We start from the raw sequence: 21,003 nt of genomic DNA, 5'->3' as shown, positions 1-21,003 counted from the left end.
TTTTCCTGCACGATGTATGTGCTCTTTGTGAAAAATGGTACACAAAGTCTCAGGTCTAACTGCCTCTTTGGGGACATTTTCTTCTTTCTATCAAGACGCCCATGTCATGCCACCTAAAATTTTAAACAGCCTATTGAACGCGCATTCCTCTTCTCAGTTAATCTGTGTTCTGTCAGTTTAATTTGCAGAGCCCCGCTGACGAACTTAAGAGTGTAGACAAAAGTGGTGTTGCTGCCTGCACCACAATAAAGTTTTCCCACTCCTCTGCATGACTCTGAGGCTCTGTCAAAGGTAAGAGCTGGTGGCCGAGCCTCATTTGTCCTCATTTGGGTGGTCTTGGTTGATGTGTGATTAATTGTGAATGCTTTTTATTAATGCTCATGAAGTAATACAGCTGTTTTGTCTGTGTAGGGGAGGCTTCCTGGGTTGGGGGGTGGATTTTGTGTTTAAGTTTCCCCAACAGTGTCACCAGGGATGGAAGGGGGTGAGCAGCCATAGGGCACTGGGGGATGGGGAGGGACCGCAGTGGAGACAAGATGCATGAATATTCCTGAGAGTCCAGCCAGGCCTGCACTCAGGAATCTGCCATAGGAAATAATAGAAGGATTTTGTTTGTTTGTTTTTTCCTAGAAATGGAAGTAGAACACATTCCACATCTGAGTCTATAGAAACCCTTTCTTGTGAAAAGGTTTTGCTCCACAAAACCAACCAACCAACCAACCAAACAAAAAACCCCAAACAAAAACAAAAACAAAAAAAAACCAGTTGCTTGGGAATCCTAAAACAAAAGCAAACATGTATTTTGAAACAAGGATGATCGGCAAAGACCTGGAGGGAAACAGGGGCTGCCCCGAAAGCCCAAAGCCTGTTCTAAGAGTAACAGCTTAAGAATTACAGAGATGACAAAGAGCCCCTTAAAACACCCAGGCAGAAAAATCTGGGATTTGCATAAAAATCGGGTGATTGACAGCCTTAAAACACCAACCAGGAGGCCACCAGCAGGCAACCCATTCAGAGGTTTTTTGGGGGGAAATGTCTGAAAAGAAGTTTCAATAGAGCGGGGCCTGTTTGTGACCAAGATGAGGAGAAAAGCACTTTCTTAGATAATCAATGGCTCACAAAAACGTCCCAGTTGTGCATTGTGAGGGTGAATACAAATCTAAAAAAAAAAAAAAAAAAAAAATATATATATATATATATATGTATATGAAATGTTTCTAGTTCCAAAAAGGACAGAGAACGCCTCCCACCTCTTTCTCATTAGCATTCCCTTTACAAAATGGGCAACAGCAAGGGGTCTCCTGGAGACGTGTGCAAATCTCTGTAAAAGCTGAAGGACCTGCGGCCAGTTCTGGGTCCCAGCGGAGTCTGTCGTGGGGCCCAGGAGCCTCTGCATCTGGAGCATCCGTAAGGGGTCCTGCCTCCTGCCTCTGGGAACTTTGCTCCCACATACAATTTCCCGCTTGTCTAAAAGATGGGACTTTTAATATAATAAAAAATTATAATAATAAAATAAAAATAAAAGATGGGACTTTGATGTTTCCTTTGGGTCAGGACAGAGAACAGGTGCATCACGGGTTGTGTCTGGCAGAAAAGGCGAGGTCCCTCCCATCTCTGGCAAACACTAACCCACTTTCTTTTAACAGGATTTGTCTCTTCTTGCCGTTTCATGTAAGTGGACTGATGCACAATGTAGCCTTTCGCGTCTGAGAAGCAGACACAATTGCAAAGTTCATACACATTGTACCAAGTGTCTGAGCTGGTCCCCTTTCATGGCCGCCTGGCAGTATTTACTTTTAATCCTTTCTCCCCCTACGGCGGCATCTTCCCCGAGCACTGCTACGTGGACGGGGACAAAATGAGGAACTGGAAAAAATGGGCAAAGCAACCCTGGCAGAGGAGTGACGGCGAGGAGCCCAACATGGTGTCACGTGCTAAATACTGAGCACAAACATGGTGACCCACGGAGGGCACGAGATTTAAAAAAGGCTCGGAAGGAAAAACAGACCACGAGGAAAAAAAAAAAGTCAGCACATCAGCATCCTGTTTGTGAAATCCCAGATTCCATGGGCGTAGGGCGGCCAGCGTAGACTTACTGCCCATGTGGCTGGTCAGGTAGAGTCCGTCCAGGAGGGTCATTATATACACTCAGAATTCCTCAAATTCAAAACGTAGGAAAATGAAATCAGAGCATCATCGACATCTGTTGTGTCTGTACCAAATCTCGTGCCGAAAGCCAGAGGCAGGACCCCGGGGCTCCGGGAAGGTCCTCAGGCTGCAAGAAGGATGCCTTCAGGGATTGAATCAACCCGCGCCTATCCCGTCTTCCCTGCAAGCATCTTTGTGCAGCCTCATGGAAAACCCAAAATTCCAGTGAGAAATTCTGCAGCCCCATTTTCTGAGTCTGCAAAAAAACAAAACAAAACAAAAAAACAAACCCAGTCAACTCCAACTAAAAAAAAAAAGAAGAAGAAGAAGAAGTCTGACTATTTAAAAAACAGAATTATGTTTTCCCAAAGGAAGTCTTGGTACAGGAGGGGATTAGAAGCACAATGCAGGCTGTTTAAGATAAAAGTGGCCCCAGGAGGCCGCCCAGCACCTTCACTTTCTAACCAGCAGGAAGGAGCTCGCCGCCACTCACCACTTGGTTAATTTAAAACATTAGCACCTCTCTCTGCAAAAGAGCTGGCATTTTCCTCCCCCCATTTCCTGCAGGAGAAAACCCTCAAGCCAAATCTGCTCAGAGCAGGCGGAAAGAAATGAACCAGAGATTAGTAACTCAGAATACGCACATTGGCAAAAATGACGGCCTTTAAGAACATACAGAGACTCGATTTTATGTCCCCGGCAGAGCTCAGATCTAAGACCATTCAGAGGATATTTTATTGTATTTTTTTAAGATTTTATTTATTTATTTGAGAGAGAGAGAGACAGGAGGAGGGGCAGATGCAGGGGGAGAAGCAGACTGAGCAGGGAGCCCGGTGCGGGACTCGACCCCAGGACCCTAATATCATGACCTGAGCTGAAGGCAGACGCTTAACTGAGTGAGCCACCCAGGCACCTCTCGGACAATATATATATTTTTTAATTTTTTTATTCTTATGTTAATCCCCATACATTACGTCATTAGTTTTAGATGAAGTGTTCCATGATTCATTGTTTGTGCACAACACCCAGTGCTTCATGCAGAACGTGCCCTCCTCAATACCCACCACCAGGCCAACCCATCCTCCCACCCCCCTCCCTTCTAGAACCCTGTTTGTTTTTCAGAGTCCATCGTCTCTCATGGTTCGTCTACCCCTCCGATTTCCCCCGCTTCATTCTTCCCCTCCCGCTACCTTCTTCTTCTTTTTTTTTTCTTAACATAGATTGCATTATTTGTTTCAGAGGTACAGATCTGAGATTCAACAGTCTTGCACAATTCACAGCACTTACCAGAGCACATACCCTCCCCAGTGTCTATCACCCAGTCACCCCATCCCTCCCACCCCACCGCCCACTCCAGCAACCCTCAGTTGGTTTCCTGCAATTAAGAATTCCTCATATCTGTGAGGTCATATGATACATGTCTTTCTCTGATTGACTTATTTCGCTCAGCATAACTCCCTCCAGTTCCATCCACGTCGTTGCAAATGGCAAGATCCCATTCCTTTTGATGGCTGCATAATATTCCATTGTACATATATACCACCTCTTCTTTATCCATTCATCTGTCGATGGACATCTTGGCTCTTTCCACAGTTTGGCTATTGTGGACATTGCTGCTATAAACATCGGGGTGCACGCACCCCTTCGGATCCCTACGTTTGTATCTTTGGGGTAAATACCGAGGAGTGCAATTGCTGGATCGTATGGTAGCTCTATTTTCAACTTTTTGAGGAACCTCCATACTGTTTTCCAGAGTGGCTGCACCAGCTTGCATTCCCACCAACAGTGTAGGAGGGTTCCCCTTTCTCCGCATCCCCGCCAGCATCTGTCGTTTCCTGACTTGTTAATTTTAGCCATTCTGACTGGTGTGAGGCGGTATCTCATTGAGGTTTTGATTTGGATTTCCCTGATGCCGAGCGATATTGAGCACTTTTTCATGTGTCTGTTCGGACAATATTTTTTAAAAGAACCAGTTTTATTAAAAAAAAAAAAAAAGTGAGTCACCTGGCTAGGTCAGTCTGTGGACCGTGCCACTCTTGATCGCTGGGTTGTGAGTTTGAGCCTCACCTTGGGTGGAGATTTACTTAAAAATAAAATCTTTAAAAAAATGTAAAGCTATAAAAAATATAAACCCCAAAATGTTATGCTTATGCACTGAATTCAACATTATTTTTTAAAAAATTCTATCAAGATTGTGCACGGTCTGTTTTCATAAGGTCGATGCAGTGGGGGAAACAAAGTGATAAGGTCCAAAAACACATTTTCAAGAATTTGCAAAATCTGTGCTCGAGAAAAACAACACTTAGAACAGCAGGGACCTAAATGAATCTCTTTGACAGGACAAAGAAGATTTTTGCTTTTGGGTTTTTGTTGTTGTTGTTGTTGTTGTTGTTGTTTTTCATCAACAGCCAGTATTGTAATTCATACGGAAACACTAAATGTAGGAATGTTTTCTTGAATTCACAATGAAAAATGAGATGAAACAGAAAGCCAAGATAATTATAGAGGGGAGAGGCACATTAGCACTAAATTACAGGACATTTGGAAAACCAGATGCTTCCCCCAAACACATTGAATTTATTTAAAACAAAACAAAACAAAACAAAAACCCTGGACAGGTAGGCCATTAAATCAATGGCTTCCGTGCACCAACAGAACACTTAAAATCGAAAAAAGAAAAAGAAAATTCAAGCAAGCAAGAGACAACTATACAATGCATAGAAATGACCCACTTATAAAAGAAGGTTAGCGGCCCATTTCTATCTGTTTCATTATGTTAAAATTCAATTTCATTCCTTTTTAAAAGCACAGATGCATAATGACGCCCACAGCTGGGTCTCCATGAGCCCCTCCTTCTTGCCTCCTTCTCTCGGGGGCCATAAAACACTGCTCCGTTCATGCACATTCTCTCACACCTAAGGGGTGACCTTAGCAAAACATAGCACCCCCAAAATAAGCACCTCTGCACAAGGATTATTTTGACCTGAAGGCAATCGCAAAGAGCAGATAGAAGACAGCCCTAGTGCAGGTCACTTGCCTAAAAGCAGGACATACCCTGGGAAGGTGTCCCCCGCTCCCTCAGGACTTAAATTTCCGGAGACAATGCAAGAGCCTCCTCAGCCTGGAGGTGGCGCCAGAGGAACCCATATAAAAAATCCTGCTAAAGGGGCGCCAAGTGGCGCAGTGGGTTGAGCGTCTGACTCTTGGTTTCAGCTCAGGTCATGATCTCAGGGTTCTGAGATACAGGACCGCGTTAGGCTCCGCGTTCAGCCCGGAATCTGCTTGGGATTCTCTCCCTCTCTCTCTGCCTCTCCTCCCCCCCCCCAAATAAATAATAAATCTTTAAAAAAATTCCTCCCAAAATGAGCTGTAAATACACGGGAGCCCTCCTCCCCACAGTTTGCATTGGCAGGGGTATGGGGGCACTGCCCACCTGCTCATTCTGCGTTTTGGCTTTTCTCAGGGCAGTTTGGATTCACATTTCACCCTAGAATCGTTTTATGGAGAGATCCCAATGGGTCTCCCAAGGTACCGTTGTCCCACGGAGGGATGGAATCTCAGGGGCTGAAAGCACCCCAGGGGCTGGGTTTGGGGCAGAGGAGATGGATCCCTTGCAGCCCCGTGTCTAGAGCACACCCCCACCTGCTGGGGGGAATGCCCACCCACCCCCAGGAATCCCAGAATTGCTTTGAAGATTATTTTAAGCTGACGACATTTGGATTCAAGAGATGCAGAAGAAACATTTTTGGGGGGGAGTTTCTCTTATCTGACTAAGAGCAGAAAGTTCGGAAAATGGGGCTGCCATAATTTCCCTCTTTGGGGTCGCTTTTAGTGCCAGAAAGGACACCAAGGGTAAACCTACCATGAATACCCTCTCTGGGCAGAGTTTTGTGGTCACGAAAAAGACTGAAAGACTTCTCACACTTGCATGAACAAGCATTATCACAAAATTTCTTTTTTTTTTAAATTCTTATGTTAATCCCCATACATTACGTCATTAGTTTTAGATGAAGTGTTCCATGATTCATTGTTTGTGCATAACACCCAGTGCTCCATGCAGAATGTGCCCTCCTCAATACCCACCACCAGGCCAACCCATCCTCCCACCCCCCTCCCTTCTAGAACCCTGTTTGTTTTTCAGAGTCCATTGTCTCTCATGGTTCGTCTACCCCTCCGATTTCCCCCGCTTCATTCTTCCCCTCCCGCTACCTTCTTCTTCTTTTTTTTTTCTTAACATAGATTGCATTATTTGTTTCAGAGGTACAGATCTGAGATTCAACAGTCTTGCACAATTCACAGCGTTTACCAGAGCACATACCCTCCCCAGTGTCTATCACCCAGTCACCCCATCTCTCCCACCCCACCCCCCACTCCAGCAACCCTCAGTTGGTTTCCTGCAATTAAGAATTCCTCATATCAGTGAGGTCATATGATACGTGTCTTTCTCTGTTTGACTTATTTCGCTCAACATAATACCCTCCAGTTCCATCCACGTCGTTGCAAATGGCAAGATCTCATTCCTTTTGATGGCTGCATAATATTCCATTGTATATATACCACATCTTCTTTATCCATTCATCTGTCGATGGACATCTTGGCTCTTTCCACAGTTTGGCTATTGTGGACATTGCTGCTATAAACATCGGGGTGCACGTACCCTTTAGGATCCCTACTTTTGTATCTTTGGGGTAAATACCCAGTAGTTATCACAAAATTTCTTATCTCCTGTTTTCTTCTGGAAAACTGCTTCTTCTTCCCATAGTGAGCTTTACTCTCTCCTCCCTTTTTCCTACTGGTTAGGTACATAAATCTTTAACTTTATCTATTTATTGAGCTACTTTTTTTTTATAAGCTCCGTATGCATGGGAATACATTTTTCTCCCTCTTGTTCATCTATCTTTTGTCATGTTAATTTGCAGGCCTCCAGAGACAGAACCTAAGAGGGTAGATGACAAAGTTTTTCCTTCCTGACATCCTTAGAATGAAACTAAGGGAGTATGGGAACTAGGTGATGAGTGAATAAACATAGCCCAAAGACATGGACTGAATCCAGGGGGCCTGTTTTAACGTGAAGGGGGTGGAGTCCATTTAATGGGCAAGTCCACATCTTTCCCCCTCCTCCCTCATGGGAGGGGAGAAATCAAAATGAAGGCAGGCGCAGAAAAGACAGCTATTATATTCTCACTCATATGTGAGATTTAGTGTGTAAGTTTTACTCCCACCATATAGAAGCAGAGTGAAGGAGGCCATCCTATATATGGAATTTGCCCCAATCCCAAATGGACCACTTTGGCATAAGGATCATTTTGAGCTGGTGGCACCTGAGCATGGACAGATACAGGAGGAGTTCTCAGCCTCCTTATCTACATAAAAGCAGGGCACAGAACCCTTTGTGAAGGGTTCCCCCACCCTGTCCTGTGCCAGGAAGAGGAGAGTGACCTTTATCACTGGAGAGGGGCCACCAGCACTGAGAAGATACTTCACAGACAGACCTTACTAAAATAACCTGTATCAGCCATTAGTTCAACCACTGATTCCCTAGTCACGTCCCCACAATTTATTGGGCCCAGAAGCTGAAATCCCCATTCCTGTGTCATGGAATCTCCTCAATTTCTCACCTCTTTAAAAAATGGCAGGAAAGCTCCCTAGTCTGACCACTTCTTTGGGTGTTTACTTCTCTTCTGTGCATCTTCATGTATGTAAAAAGTTAAACTAAGAACAAATCTATATGTCTTTCCTCCTGAAAAATCTGGCATTTGTCACTTTAATTTGCATGTCCCCATCCCAAGATATAAGAGGATAGAAGAAATGTTTTTTCTTCCCTGATGAGAGAAATAGGAGTGGAAATCAAGAGCAGGGAGGGGACTCAAGAGTCATTTCACAGGAATTCAAGATTTACAAGGAGTAAAGCCATAAGGCATGAGCCATGAATGCTTACCCGTGGGATTTGCCTGATGGTAAAGTTGGGCATGATGGAAGAGTTCAGCGGGCTATAAGTGCATTCTTGCTGACTCACATTTCTTATGTAATTCCAGGTTAACATTCTTTTCCTTGGATCTAGCTGCATGTTTGTAATAGGAGATATATTCTCTTGTGCTGTAATTAAACAACAACAACAACAACAACAACAACAACACTTAGTAGGAATTAGACCCCCTCACCCCCAAGGTGATGTTGTAGTTACAGGTGAGAGGAGACAATCTACAAACATCAGGTGTGGATTGTTACATTTGTTTACTGAGGCCGAATTCACACACAAAATTAACCATTTCAAAGTGAACAATTCAGTGACATACAGGAGCCCATGAAAAAAAATGCTCAGATCCATTAGTTATCAGGGGAATACACATCAAAACCATAACGAGGAGTCACTTCATACCCATTAACTTAGCTTTGGTAATAATAATTTGAAAGATACAGAAAACAGTTTGAAAAGTACAAGTTAGCTATTGCAATAATTTGAAAAATAAAGAAAATAATTTGAAAAATACAGAAAAGTTAAGTATAGTAATAATATTTTGAAAAATACAAAAAATAATTTGAAAATATGGACAAGTTAGCTATAGCAACAATAATTAGAAAACTACAGAAAATAATTTGAAAAGTACAAGTTAGCTAAATAATAATGTGAAAAATAAAGAAAATAATTTGAAAAATACAGAAAAGTTAAGTATAGTAATAATAATTTGAGAAATACAGAAAATAATTTGAAAAATACAGACAAGTTAGGTATAACAATAATAACTTGAAAAATACAGACTACTTAGCTATAGTAGTAATAATTTGAAAAATACAGAAAATAATTTGAGGGGTGCCTGGGTGGCTCAGTAGGTTAAGCGTCTGCCTTCGGCTCAGGTCATGATCTTGGGGCCCTGGGATCGAGCCCTGACTTGGATTCTCTGCTCAGCGGGGAGAGCAGATTCTCCCTGTCACTCTCCCTCTGTGCTCTCTCTCAAATAAATAAATAAAATCTTAAAAAAAAATGAAACTGGTAAATATTTTTAAAAAAGAAAATAATTTGAAAAATACAGACAAGTTAGCTATAGTAATAATAATTTGAAAAATACAGAAACTGATTCTTAAAATACAGAGAAATAAAAACACAAAAAATTTTTTAAAATACAGAAAAAAGTTTAAGTACAGGAAAAACAATTTGTAATACAGAAAAAAAGTACAGAAAAAATTTAAAATCACAGGGCAGGCTGTGGAGACATTGGGACCCTCTAAACCTTCTGGGAGGGAAGGCAAAGTGGGCCTTACTGTGTCAGTCAAATTGAGGGGCTTCCTTCTCAGGCCTTTGGGATGAGCTTTGCCCCTTGGGATGGGGTTGGGAGTGGGGTACCTGATGCATTACCTGGGCCAGGAAGGAACCTGCCACAGGTGAGGACAAGTAGAAACTAACCATGAGGACTTTAATTCTCCCTGTCAGGGGGGAAAAAAAAAGGTGGGGAAGGACCAATTAATTTACAACAGAGCCAAGAATATAGAATGGGGGATGAATAGTCTCTCCAACAAATGGTGCTGGGAAAAGCAGACAGCCACTTGCAAAAGAGTGAAACCAGACCACTAACCAGATTCACAAAAAACTGACTCAAACTGGATGAAAGACTCAAAGGTACCACCTGAAACCACAAAACTCCTAGGCAAGAAAAAAACCCAAAAAACAAAAAGCCAGGTAGGTAACTTCTTGACATTGGTCTCAGCAATGATTTTTTTTTTTTTTTTTGACTTGACACCAAAAGCAAAGGCAACAAAAGTACAAAGAAGAACATGATCCTTCATGGAGGGACTATGTAAGTGTCACAAATCCAGAATGTCTGGCCCCAGATCTGGAGCATCTGTGAAATGTGATCATCAGAGAAGTGAACGTCCACCTTCCCCAGGAAGTTTAAATACAGGAAAAACAGTTTGTAATACAGAAGAGGCGTGTACACACCAGAAGAGGCGCCCACCTTCCCCAGGAGCCTGGCTCCAAACCAGGGGGGATTTCTCTCCCTGCCTATGCAACCTCTTTACTGGGTCACCCGCGGTAAGACTTCTACATTCTCTTGCACCTTTGTGGAGAGGCTTTGTGGGTTAGCAGGAGATTTTTTTTTTTTAAATACATTTTTTAAAAGATTTTCTTTCTCTCTTTCTTTTCTTTTTAATATTTTATTTATTTATTTGTCAGAGAGAAAGAGAGAGAGAGAGCACAAGCAGGGGGAGCAGCAGAGGGAGAAGCAGGCTCTCTCATGAGCAAGGAGCCCAGGACCCTGAGATCATGACCTGAGCCAAAATTAAGAATGGGATGCTTAACTGACTGAGCCACCCAGGCATCTGAGACTTTTTCTTTTTGTAAAGATTTTATTTATTATTTATTTGACAGAGAGAGACAGGCAGAGAGGGAACACAAGCAGGGGGAGTGGGAGAGGGAGAAGCAGGCTTCCCGTGGAGCAGAGAGCCCGATGCGGGGCTCGATCCCAGGACCCCGGGACCATGACCTGAGCCGAAGGCAGACGCCTAATGACTGAGCCACCCAGGCGCCCCGAGACTTTTTCTTTTTAATAAGCTTTTCCCAGGACAAGCAGAAGGCCTGACACCCCAGCTGGGTTCAGGGTTTGGGGATAGAGTCTTCACCTTTTGGTCCTTGATTCTGCCAGAGGATAAACATCCACCTATAGTTTGATTTACAAAAGGACCCCTTCCTCTACCAGAGCAGGGGGTGGGGTGGAGATGTTTCAGGTCTGGGGGAGGGATGTTTGTCTCCTTCCAGCGTTAGGGGGTATGGCAGTCCTGCCCCATCCAGACCCTGGCGTTGGAGCACCTGCCTGTACCTACCCAGCTGTGCTTGTCCACGGAATGCTGAGTTCAGGAGGACCAGAAAGCTCACAAGATCCAGAATGGTCGCCATGCACGAGCCCTAAAGCTGCACCTAAACAGGAGGAGACTCCAGGTCAGAGATCAGATTCCAATGAAGGCAGGAACCCTCCCTTCTCGGCATCCCCCACACCCCCTAGGGGAGTCACCAGTAATGAGCCTCTACAGAGCATGCAGGAGCTCTTGGGGTGCATCCCGTGTCCCTATTTGGCTGGCAGTACCCCATCGGAGCATTGTGTGGGGCCACCATCCTATTGCCACACCCCTGGGTCCCCCCCACAAAATCACAGCACCTCTAAAACTCTGCTGGAACTCCCTTCACAGCATCAATACGTTCAACATGCATCCCTGATGACCACTTTCCGCAAGCTGGGATTGAACCAACTTTTCCCAGCATGCATGACTTTTCCCTAGCCCACTGTCACTGGCCGTTACTGGTCCAGTCCACATTCCTGCTGCTGAAACACTTGTGTGGGGACCCATTCCAAACCCCAGAGTTGCTACTGGGATTATTTTAGGCTGCTTCTTTTGTACAGGGTGGCTGAGGGGTGGGACAGGTGAGACCTCCAGTAAAAAGAAGAAGGAATGTGTGGTGAGGATACTGATCCACAGCAGCCACTTTGGGGTATGAGGCAACTCTGTCTGGCCTTGAGCCAAGCCCCTTGGGCTACCATTTTCCTATATCACAAAGGTCCCAGCAGGTAGGGACACTCCTGGCATCATCCTAAGGGACCAACCACGGTTCAGAGGGAGGTCACCTGCCTTGGTGTCCATGTGATGAGTAGTGTCTTTAAAAGCCATCTGGAGGTGGGCAAGGAGCTGTGGAGCTGGTTGTGTTGCAAAAGCCAAAAAAAGCAATGAAAGTTTCTGGAATATTCTGAGGGAACCTCTTCCTGTGTCTGGTGATGGCAGAGGCAGTGTTTTGTATATTTGATCAGATTTTTTTCTAATAGCTCTGCATCAGTGCAGATTAGCAAGGGCTGGACACAAAGACAGGGGATGGCCTCAATGGCTGAACTGAAGTCATGGGGAGTGAGGCCACAGGTGACCTGGCTGGGGATGGAATATATTTTTTTTAATTATTAATATTATTATTATTACTACTATTATTTAGAGAGAAAGAGAGGTGAGGGGAGAGGCAGAGGGAGAGAGAGAATGTCCAGCAGACTCCCTGTTGAGCACAGAGCCCACTGCAGGGCTCGATCTCATGACCTGAGCTGAAATCAAGGGTTGGATGCTTAATGGATTGAGCCACCCACATGCTCCAAGGAGGGAATAGCTTTGTAGAAAGAGCCAGTACAAACCTGGAGGTCACCAGAGACTCGGGGTACACAAACCCCTTAGGACATTACAGTGTTTCAGCCCTTTCCAGAGACCGTTTCCAACCTCCTGGGATGAGAGACATTTATCTTCCTACCTGGAGGAAGCAGGTAAACTCCTTTCTGCTCTGTGTCTCATTAGTGAGCAAGAAGTCTTCGTGCATAGGACAGACCAAGGGAGAAGGCTGGGAAAAGGGAGAGTCAGAGAATAGAGGTTGTACAGGAGGAAAAAAACAATAACCTTTTCCCTCTAACTTCTTAGATTCTGTTCCTGACACCTGCAAATTAAGTGGATAAAAGATTAACAGGAAAAGCAGCCTTAACTACATATATATGCATGGAGGTTCACAAAGAAAAATGCGGCTCAAGGAGACAGCCAGATGATCAGGGCTTATAAAGCATCTTTGATTCAACATCAGAAGGGGGTTTCTGGGTTCCGATCGGGGAAGGACAGTTATGGAGAAATGGAAAGCAGGAAATGTGTGGTAAATACGGGCTGTTGTTAATAAGAATCTCTCAGATGATAGTAAATCTCTGGGTGTAGTCATGTTCCTGGTAGAGAACCATTTTTACCATTAGGAACTTCATTTACAAATGTCCTTTTCCTTTCCCAAGGGGTACTTGATGTCCTCTATTTTCTGGCAGTTAGGGAGGTATATAGAGCTTTTTCCTGCTTCTGCTGGTTCTCAATGGCTTGTGTTCCAAAATCATCCATATGCCCAAGAGGTACATTGTGGGGTGGGGTGGCATGGCGTGGTGCCCTTCAGGGCTGACCTTGGCCCCTCCGTGTGGGGTGCAGGGCTCTGTAAACCAGAGCAGTGGGTGGGAGGGGGGTGCTCTGGCTCAGCCCGGCGGAGACCACCCCTCCTGGAAGGCGTTCTCAATGCACCTGTTCTGGGTCAGTCCCAAGGCAGGGGATGGTCTGCCTGTGCCTGATGGTGGTGGGTCTCAGGTGCGTCCCGGCTCACAGCTTCCCGCCTTCCCCTTAAGGGGGTGGCCCTGCCGTGCCACCAACACGGCTCAGGCACTCTGGGATCATTGCTGACACGTTCCCCCACAAGGAAGGAAACCTGGGGACATATGTGAGCTACAAAGGGAGATCCGAGGTCTCTCTGGAGGCACATGTCCAGGGCAGGAAGAGCCCACGTGGCCAGGGCTGGGGGAAGTGAGCTCTTTGGGGAAGGGCCGGTGCTGAGTCAGTCTCCGTGTGAACGCAGACCACAGAAGGGCCACACAGAACCTCAGGGTCGGCTGCCGGAGAAACTCAGAGGGGACAAAGCCAGGCCCAGCGATAAGGTTCCAAAGGGCGTTTGAAGCCTGTGGAGGAGAAAATGCTTTGAGGGGAAAGAGTCCTTTTCAGCATCAGGAGCTGTGGTCTTGGCCTAAGGGGACCTGTGAGCAGTCAGGTGGGTATATCCCTTCTCCAAGAAAGGGGCTTCTCCTGGGGGCTGAGTCGTGCCCCCCTAAAATTCACGTGTCGAAACCCTTGCTCCCAGGACCTCAGAATGGGGCTGTATTTGGAGGCGGAGTCTTTAAAGAGGGGATTAAGGTAAAGTGAGGCCCATTGGGTGGATCCTGATCCCATAGGATGGGGGTCCTTATAGGAAGAGGGGATAAGGACACAGACAAGCACAGAGGGACGACCACGTGAGGACACAGGGAGGACACGGGGTCTACACACCAAGGAGAGAGGCTTCAGGAGGAACCAGCCTCAGCGGCCCCTGGATCTCGGACCCCCAGCCTCAGCCCTGCCTGGATCTCAGACTCCCAGCCTCAGCCCTGCTTCGATCTCAGACTCCCAGCCTCCAATCCCTGAATCTCAGACTCCCAGCCTCCAGCCCCTGGATCTCAGACTCCCAGCCTCAGCCCTGCCTGGATCTCAGACTCCCAGCCTCCAGCCCACCTGGATCTCAGACTCCCAGCCTCCGTCTCACCTGGATCTCAGACTCGCAGCCTCCAGCCCACCTGGACCTCAGACTCCCACCCTCGGCCCCACCTGGATCTCAGACTCCCAGCCTCCAGCCCACCTGGATCTCAGACTCCCAGCCTCCGTCTCACCTGGATCTCAGACTCGCAGCCTCCAGCCCACCTGGACCTCAGACTCCCACCCTCGGCCCCACCTGGATCTCAGACTCCCAGCCTCCAGCCCACCTGGATCTCAGACTCCCAGTCTCCGTCTCACCTGGATCTCAGACTCGCAGCCTCCAGCCCACCTGGACCTCAGACTCCCACCCTCGGCCCCACCTGGATCTCAGACTCCCAGCCTCAGCCCTGCCTGGATCTCAGACTCCCAGCCTCCAGCCCACCTGGATCTCAGACTCCCAGCCTCCGTCTCACCTGGATCTCAGACTCGCAGCCTCCAGCCCACCTGGACCTCAGACTCCCACCCTCGGCCCCACCTGGATCTCAGACTCCCAGCCTCAGCCCTGCCTGGATCTCAGACTCCCAGCCTCCAGCCCACCTGGATCTCAGACTCCCACCCTCGGCCCCACCTGGATCTCAGACTCCCAGCCTCCAGCCCACCTGGATCTCAGACTCCCAGTCTCCGTCTCACCTGGATCTCAGACTCGCAGCCTCCAGCCCACCTGGACCTTAGACTCCCACCCTCGGCCCCACCTGGATCTCAGACTCCCAGCCTCCAGCCCACCTGGATCTCAGACTCCCAGCCTCCGTCTCACCTGGATCTCAGACTCGCAGCCTCCAGCCCACCTGGACCTCAGACTCCCACCCTCGGCCCCACCTGGATCTCAGACTCCCAGCCTCCAGCCCACCTGGATCTCAGACTCCCAGCCTCCGTCTCACCTGGATCTCAGACTCGCAGCCTCCAGCCCACCTGGACCTCAGACTCCCACCCTCGGCCCCACCTGGATCTCAGACTCCCAGCCTCCAGCCCCACCTGGATCTCAGACTCCCGGCCTCCAGACCCATCTGGATCTCAGACTCCCAGCCTCGGTCTCACCTGGATCTCAGACTCCCAGCCTCCAGCCCCAGTTGGATCTCAGACTCCCAGCCTCCAGCCCCTCGTGGGTCTCAGACTTCCAGCCTCGGCCCCTCCTGGATTTCAGACTCCCAGCCTCGGCCCCACCTGGATCTCACTCACATTCCCAGCCTCCAGCCCCTCCTTGGATCTCAGACTCCCAGCCGCCAGCCCACCTGGATCTCAGACTCCCAGCCTCCGTCTCACCTGGATCTCAGACTCGCAGCCTCCAGCCCACCTGGACCTCAGACTCCCACCCTCGGCCCCACCTGGATCTCAGACTCCCAGCCTCCAGCCCCACCTGGATCTCAGACTCCCAGCCTCGGTCTCACCTGGATCTCAGACTCCCGGCCTCCAGCCCCTGGATCTCAGACTCCCAGCCTCAGCCCTGCCTGGATCTCAGACTCCCAGCCTCAGCCCTGCCTGGATCTCAGACTCCCAGCCTCCAGGACCGGGATCAATAAATGTCTATTATTGAAGTCGCCCCACCTGGGCTATTTGTTACAGCCGCCCGAGCCGACTCCCACAGCCTAGTCTCCAGGAAAGCAATGTATGCTGACGCTGGGTGAGTGTCCAAGGCTGTCCCCACCCTCAGCTGTGTCTGCACTGTGAGTCCTAGGGCCGAAGGATGGGGTCCACTGTCTGTTGCATGCAGGGACCAGGAGTGGGGGCTCCTGTCTGGACCCTGGCACGGATGCCTGGTGACTCCGGAGGTGGGAGCTGAGGGCAGGTGTGAGGCTCTGTAAATACCCATCCTCGGGACAGGCCACCCTGCGGGGGGAGCCAGGGGAGGGCTGGATGCACCCCTGGCATCTTGGGGCATCCAGCAGGGTGGACAGAATTAGAATTCAGGACCCCAGGCCCCTGCTGGGAATTAGCTGCCCCCTCTGCCAACTCCTGATTTGTCCTGAAATGGCTGCATTCGTCAGCTTCGATGCTCTCCTAGGAGACGGATAAGAACCATGACGTGCAGACTGTGTCACTGAGGCACAGAAAACAAATGTGTACGTTTCTGCATTTTGCACGGGGCTCGGCATCCCCTGGAGGGACGTGGCGGCGTCTGGGCATGGGCAGGTGGAGAGGCCCACGCGGGACATATGAGTGGCTGAGCACCAGGCCTGGGACTTTGGCATTTTCAGAGTCTCCAATTGCCCTTCTCATGGCGTTGACCCAACGACATGCCCATTAACCCTTCTGGGCACCCCGTTTCTTCTGCACATCTTACGAACAAATAAGATTCCTTTTGCTTTTGGTGTGCATGCGCACAGCCATCCTTGATAAGACAACTCTTCTCCCTGAGCCTTGCGCAGACTGCAGGAATTTGGAGACATGTCTGCACTGAGCTCTCTGCACTTTTGGAGGGTGCACGGGGGAGGTGGGACCCTCTATTCTCTCTGACAGTTGTCATCGTGCCCCCTCACTCGTCCCCTGTACCTCCCTGTCTCCTTTCCCCCGTCCCGTGGGATGTTTGAGGCAAACCTTAAGCCCATATCTGATTGAAAAATATCTTGCTGTGTATTTCTAAGCCACCAGGGTGTTTCCAGAAGTAACCCCAGTGTCATTATCTGAAAATATGCAAACACAAATAAAAGGGGTTCGATGTATTTAGTCCTAAATTGGGCATTGGCCTGCTTTCTTTCCCGCGTCTCAGCGATCTATCCCCGATCTCTGGCTGCCGGCTACAGGTGGCACCCGGCCCCTTCCCGGAGATGCTGAGAGTCTTCTCCGTTGGGAACAACGCTTTGCCTCCGTCGGCAATCCCCCCCCCCCCACCCCACGTAAGTCTCACCTTTGCCCTTTGGTTCAGTGGTTCCAGCTTCCAGGTGGACAGATCGGAGCTGTCAACATTTGCCGCAGGGACGAGTTGCGAGCTCGCCCATCGCTGCCGGCGGCTGCACGTCACGGCCTCGCCTTGCTCGGGATGGAGCTAGGTGGCCTCCGTGCTGTCCTCCCCAGGCCACACCCTTCCTGGGGACCCCCGCCCCCGGGGAAGCTGCAAGGGAAGGCAGCTTGTCCACCCCGTGCAGACCTGCAGACTAGAGCCCGTGTCCCCGCCTGGACCGCGGCTCTGGGACCCGTCAGTTTCGAAGCCCGGCCCTCGGTGACCTTAATCCTTAACCCCCGAGGAAATAGCGTGTGATTACCCAGGAGTAATATGCCTTCTACACACTAGCCAGACCCCGCGACCATTCACGCACACGCCGCCCGCCCTACCGGCTGTGTGTTTCATAAAGCAACACAACGCGGCGGCTTCCCCAAGACGTGGGTTCCCGTCTTCCTGCCGTGGGGATGCTCACCCCCACCAGTTCGCCCTCCGCCCCCCACCCCGCTCCGCGAGGGACGCACCGAGCCCCGCACCCGTTTCCCTCCCATCCCGATCCCGCCCCGCCGTAGGATCACGCCAAAGCCACTGCCCTACCGATGCGAGAAACGTCCAACTTACTGGTCAGCCGGCTTTCCGGAACGTTCTTGGAGCGTTGCAGCACGTTTGGAAGGCGCTGTCTTGCCCGGTTGATTGGCAGCGCCGCAGGCCGCGGTCCCCAGGACGGCACAGGGAACCAGCAGAAAGAGCCCGGCCAAGAGCCTCCCGCATACGGACGCCCACCCGCAGTTCGTGCTCAGGTCAGCATCTGCAGAGACGCCTTATCTGCCATCCGCTGGGTCCTCCTTCTCAATGAGCGACCAGCCCGCGTTATCGCCCCGCCGGACAGGAAACGTTACAACACAGCCCGCCGTCTGTCTCAAGCTCGAAGCCGGCCCCTTGCTTTTATCAGCATCTTGGGGTTCCTCTTTTTTTTTTTTTTTTTTGCAGCAGGATGTCTCTGGCCACTTGCCCACCTATTCCCTCTGGGGTGGTCAGGGTTTCTGTGCTCTGTGTCATGTTCTGGAGACTTCTGGCCCCCGTGTCTGTGCTCACATACGCTCCCCTCCACTCGCGGGGAGGCGAGCCCTTCCTACGCACTGAGCTCTGCTCGGTGTTGTGCGTGACGTGGTCCTGGCGTGTGTCCCCGAGGCTCCCCCGGGCGGGGATGCAAGCCTCCAATGCTTCCGCTCTGAGGGGACGGCTCCTTGCCACTTCGGGAGGCTGTGCCTTCCTTCTCTGACCACCCTCCTCCGTGGAGCCTGGATGGACCGATCCAGTGGGAGAGCTCGGGAGGTGGTTGCCCCCAGCGCTCTCGGGAACGGGGACAACCATTCCCTGGGTTTCTCCTCCCTCAGAAATGGTGTCCTTTGGAGGCTTTTCTCATGAAATGTGCCTATCGCCTTGTTTGCTCTTCTCAAAGACCATTTCATCCCGTGGTGTAGACAAGAGAGATCCCAGAGATGCCACGTGAAGGGAGTGCATGGCTAGAAAGGCAGCTCTTGGGATGCCTATGCTCTGGAATGCCTTGTCTTCGTTGGGTCTACAAAGTCCAAACCATGTCCCTCGGTAGGGAATGGGTTACCATTTGATGGGTGACGTGATCCCCCATGGCCTTATGCAATAGTTACACTCCTGCTCTTTACTCTAGGAGCAGGTGACTCTTTCACTCCCAAACCCAGAAGCAAGTGGGAGGTTTGTAGAAAAGCAGGAGTGTTGGCGGGAAGGGTCTCTCTTTGCTTTGATTTGAAAGGGAAAGCGCCTCGTGCCTGTGGATTCAATACGGCACCCTCTCCGGCCAGATCCCTGGTTGTGGGGAAGAAAGACCCCCACGCGGGCGCCCGCAAAGCTGAATGGGCAGTAGGGAACTGCCCGTGGTAGGAAGGAAAGGGGGTCTGGACTCCTCAGCCACCCTGTCATTCTATAAATCCCAGAAATACGGATGGCAGATCTCGCCGAGTCTGGGGTCGACCGCGGCGTTGGTGACGGGGGGATGGAGAAAGGGATGACAAAGAGCTTGCTGTCACGGGGTTGACGTTCCAGGGCAAAGCATGGCCACGAGGAGGGAACTTGTCAGGGATGGTGGGGACGCCGAATGCACAGGAGCGAGGCAGGAAACGGGGGCTCTGCCGGAGCAGGGCTGTGCCCTCCTGGCTACATGCGTCAGGACGCTCTGACAAGGTCTTACCCAGTAGGACACGGTCGAACAGATGCATTGATGAACCAAGGGAGCCCGTGGAAGATTCGGGGGGCATAGGAGGCACGGCTGCAAAGCCTTGGGGCAGGGATGACCTCGGGGTGTGCGGGTCTGGAAGGTTCTAGAACACACAGCAAGCCGTCAAGAATGCAGAGCATGGTGGACGGTGCAGGCTGGCGGGTCCTTCTGAGCTTCGTGGGAGAGTCTGGGCAGTGGGTCACGTGGTCGAGTCTTACCCACCCCGACCCCCCAAATTCGCCGTGAACGTCGCGACCACGGGGATGGGCTGGCAGCAGGAAAAGGAAGCATGGCTGACGCCCACCATCGGCGGATAATTGAGGAATGATGGCGGGTTGCCATCTCTTGGTCGGTCGTCATGGAGGCCAGGAGAACGGACCCCCTTTGGCAAAACCATCTGATGCCTCAGACACGACCAGAGGGCACAGAATACGGACCCTGGGCACGGTGCGTGCTTGGCGGGGGTGACCTCGATGCTCCCCGGCACAGAATGGACAAACCAGAACACTTTACAATTATTTAATTATTCAAACCTCCCCTAACCGTTGTAAGAGTTATTAATTGTTCAGAAATCGGGCGACCCCTCGCACCACGCGGGTTTGAAATGCCTGGGTCCACTTACGTGCAGATTTTTTCTTGATTTTTTTCTGATGAATACACGACGGGACTGTGAATGTATTTTCTCTTCCTTATGACGCTCTTCACCCCATTTGATTTTCTCCGGCTTGTTTTATTGTTAAGAACACAGCCTATGATACACAGAACACGCGCAACTGTGTTAATGGACTCTGCACGTTATTATTGGTCAGCCTTACAGCCAAGAGCAGGCCCCTCCTAATTAAGTGTTTGGGGGAGTCAAAAGTGTTATCTGGGTTTTCCACCACGCACGGGGTGGATGCCGCAATCCCGTTGTTTACGGGTCACCTGTGTGTCCCGAGTCCTGCGTGGCATTGATGGGGTGACGTAGGTGTTCACCATCCGCACCGTGGACATGATCTCGCAGGTGTCTGCATAAATCACGCGGTGTCATGCCTTACGTTTCAATCACGTGGAGAACATTCTACCTCTGTGATACCTCGTTAAGGCGCTCTTTAAAAAACTAAGCTTCTCGGTGGTCACCAAAAATCATGTCACATCGCTTACATGGAATGTGTGCCTTTATTTTTTTGTTTCTGAGTGATCTCGCCACCCGGCGTGGGGCTCGAATCCACGACCCCGAGATCAAGCATTCAGGTGCTCTTCCCACCAAGCCCGGCAGGTGCCCCCAAATCGGGACCCTTGTTAGAGGTGGAGAAGCAACGTTGGTTGGGTGGGAACCACGTTGTTACCGGTTTTAGACACGATGTATGAGGACGCGGGGTATGTGGGAAGAGGTGTTGGGGTCTTTTCCAAATTTAACTTTGCCCCCCAGGTCCGTACGTGAGCCTTCGAAAGGTTATCATTGTAGGGGAAACGTCCAGAGTTGTTTGCAGAGCTGACACACTTGCTCACACTCACCTGACCGAATGCCCGCAATGCCCAGCCCAGGGGACGTCCCCGGAGTCGTGAACCGCGGGACACGTTGAATTCCGAGGGATGCGAAGGTCTGCAGCCGCGTCTGTACCTGGTACTTCGGTGACGGCTCTGG

The 21,003-nt window shown here is 49.8% G+C and overlaps 1 long non-coding RNA gene across 2 annotated transcripts; it reads right to left on the bottom strand.

The window, feature by feature from the left end:
- Positions 1-6,534: 6,534 nt before the first annotated feature.
- LOC123851100 (uncharacterized) lies at positions 6,535-18,022 on the bottom strand. Of its 2 annotated transcripts, none has more exons than XR_006792489.3 (3): positions 17,744-18,022; positions 10,966-11,059; positions 6,535-8,244 (listed from the first exon to the last, which is right to left on the bottom strand). It is a non-coding gene; the product is annotated as an uncharacterized LOC123851100 (long non-coding RNA). The 2 variants fall into 2 exon arrangements; XR_010406295.1 differs by lacking the exon at positions 17,744-18,022 and adding an exon at positions 17,090-17,595.
- Positions 18,023-21,003: the final 2,981 nt, after the last annotated feature.

Source organism: Mirounga angustirostris, unplaced genomic scaffold (genome assembly GCF_029215605.1).
Source record: "Mirounga angustirostris isolate CCGP_5_RB_7025 unplaced genomic scaffold, mMirAng1.0.hap1 SCAF_11, whole genome shotgun sequence".
Taxonomy (NCBI): Eukaryota; Metazoa; Chordata; class Mammalia; order Carnivora; family Phocidae; genus Mirounga; species Mirounga angustirostris.
This window is presented reverse-complemented; position numbering and strand designations above follow the sequence as displayed.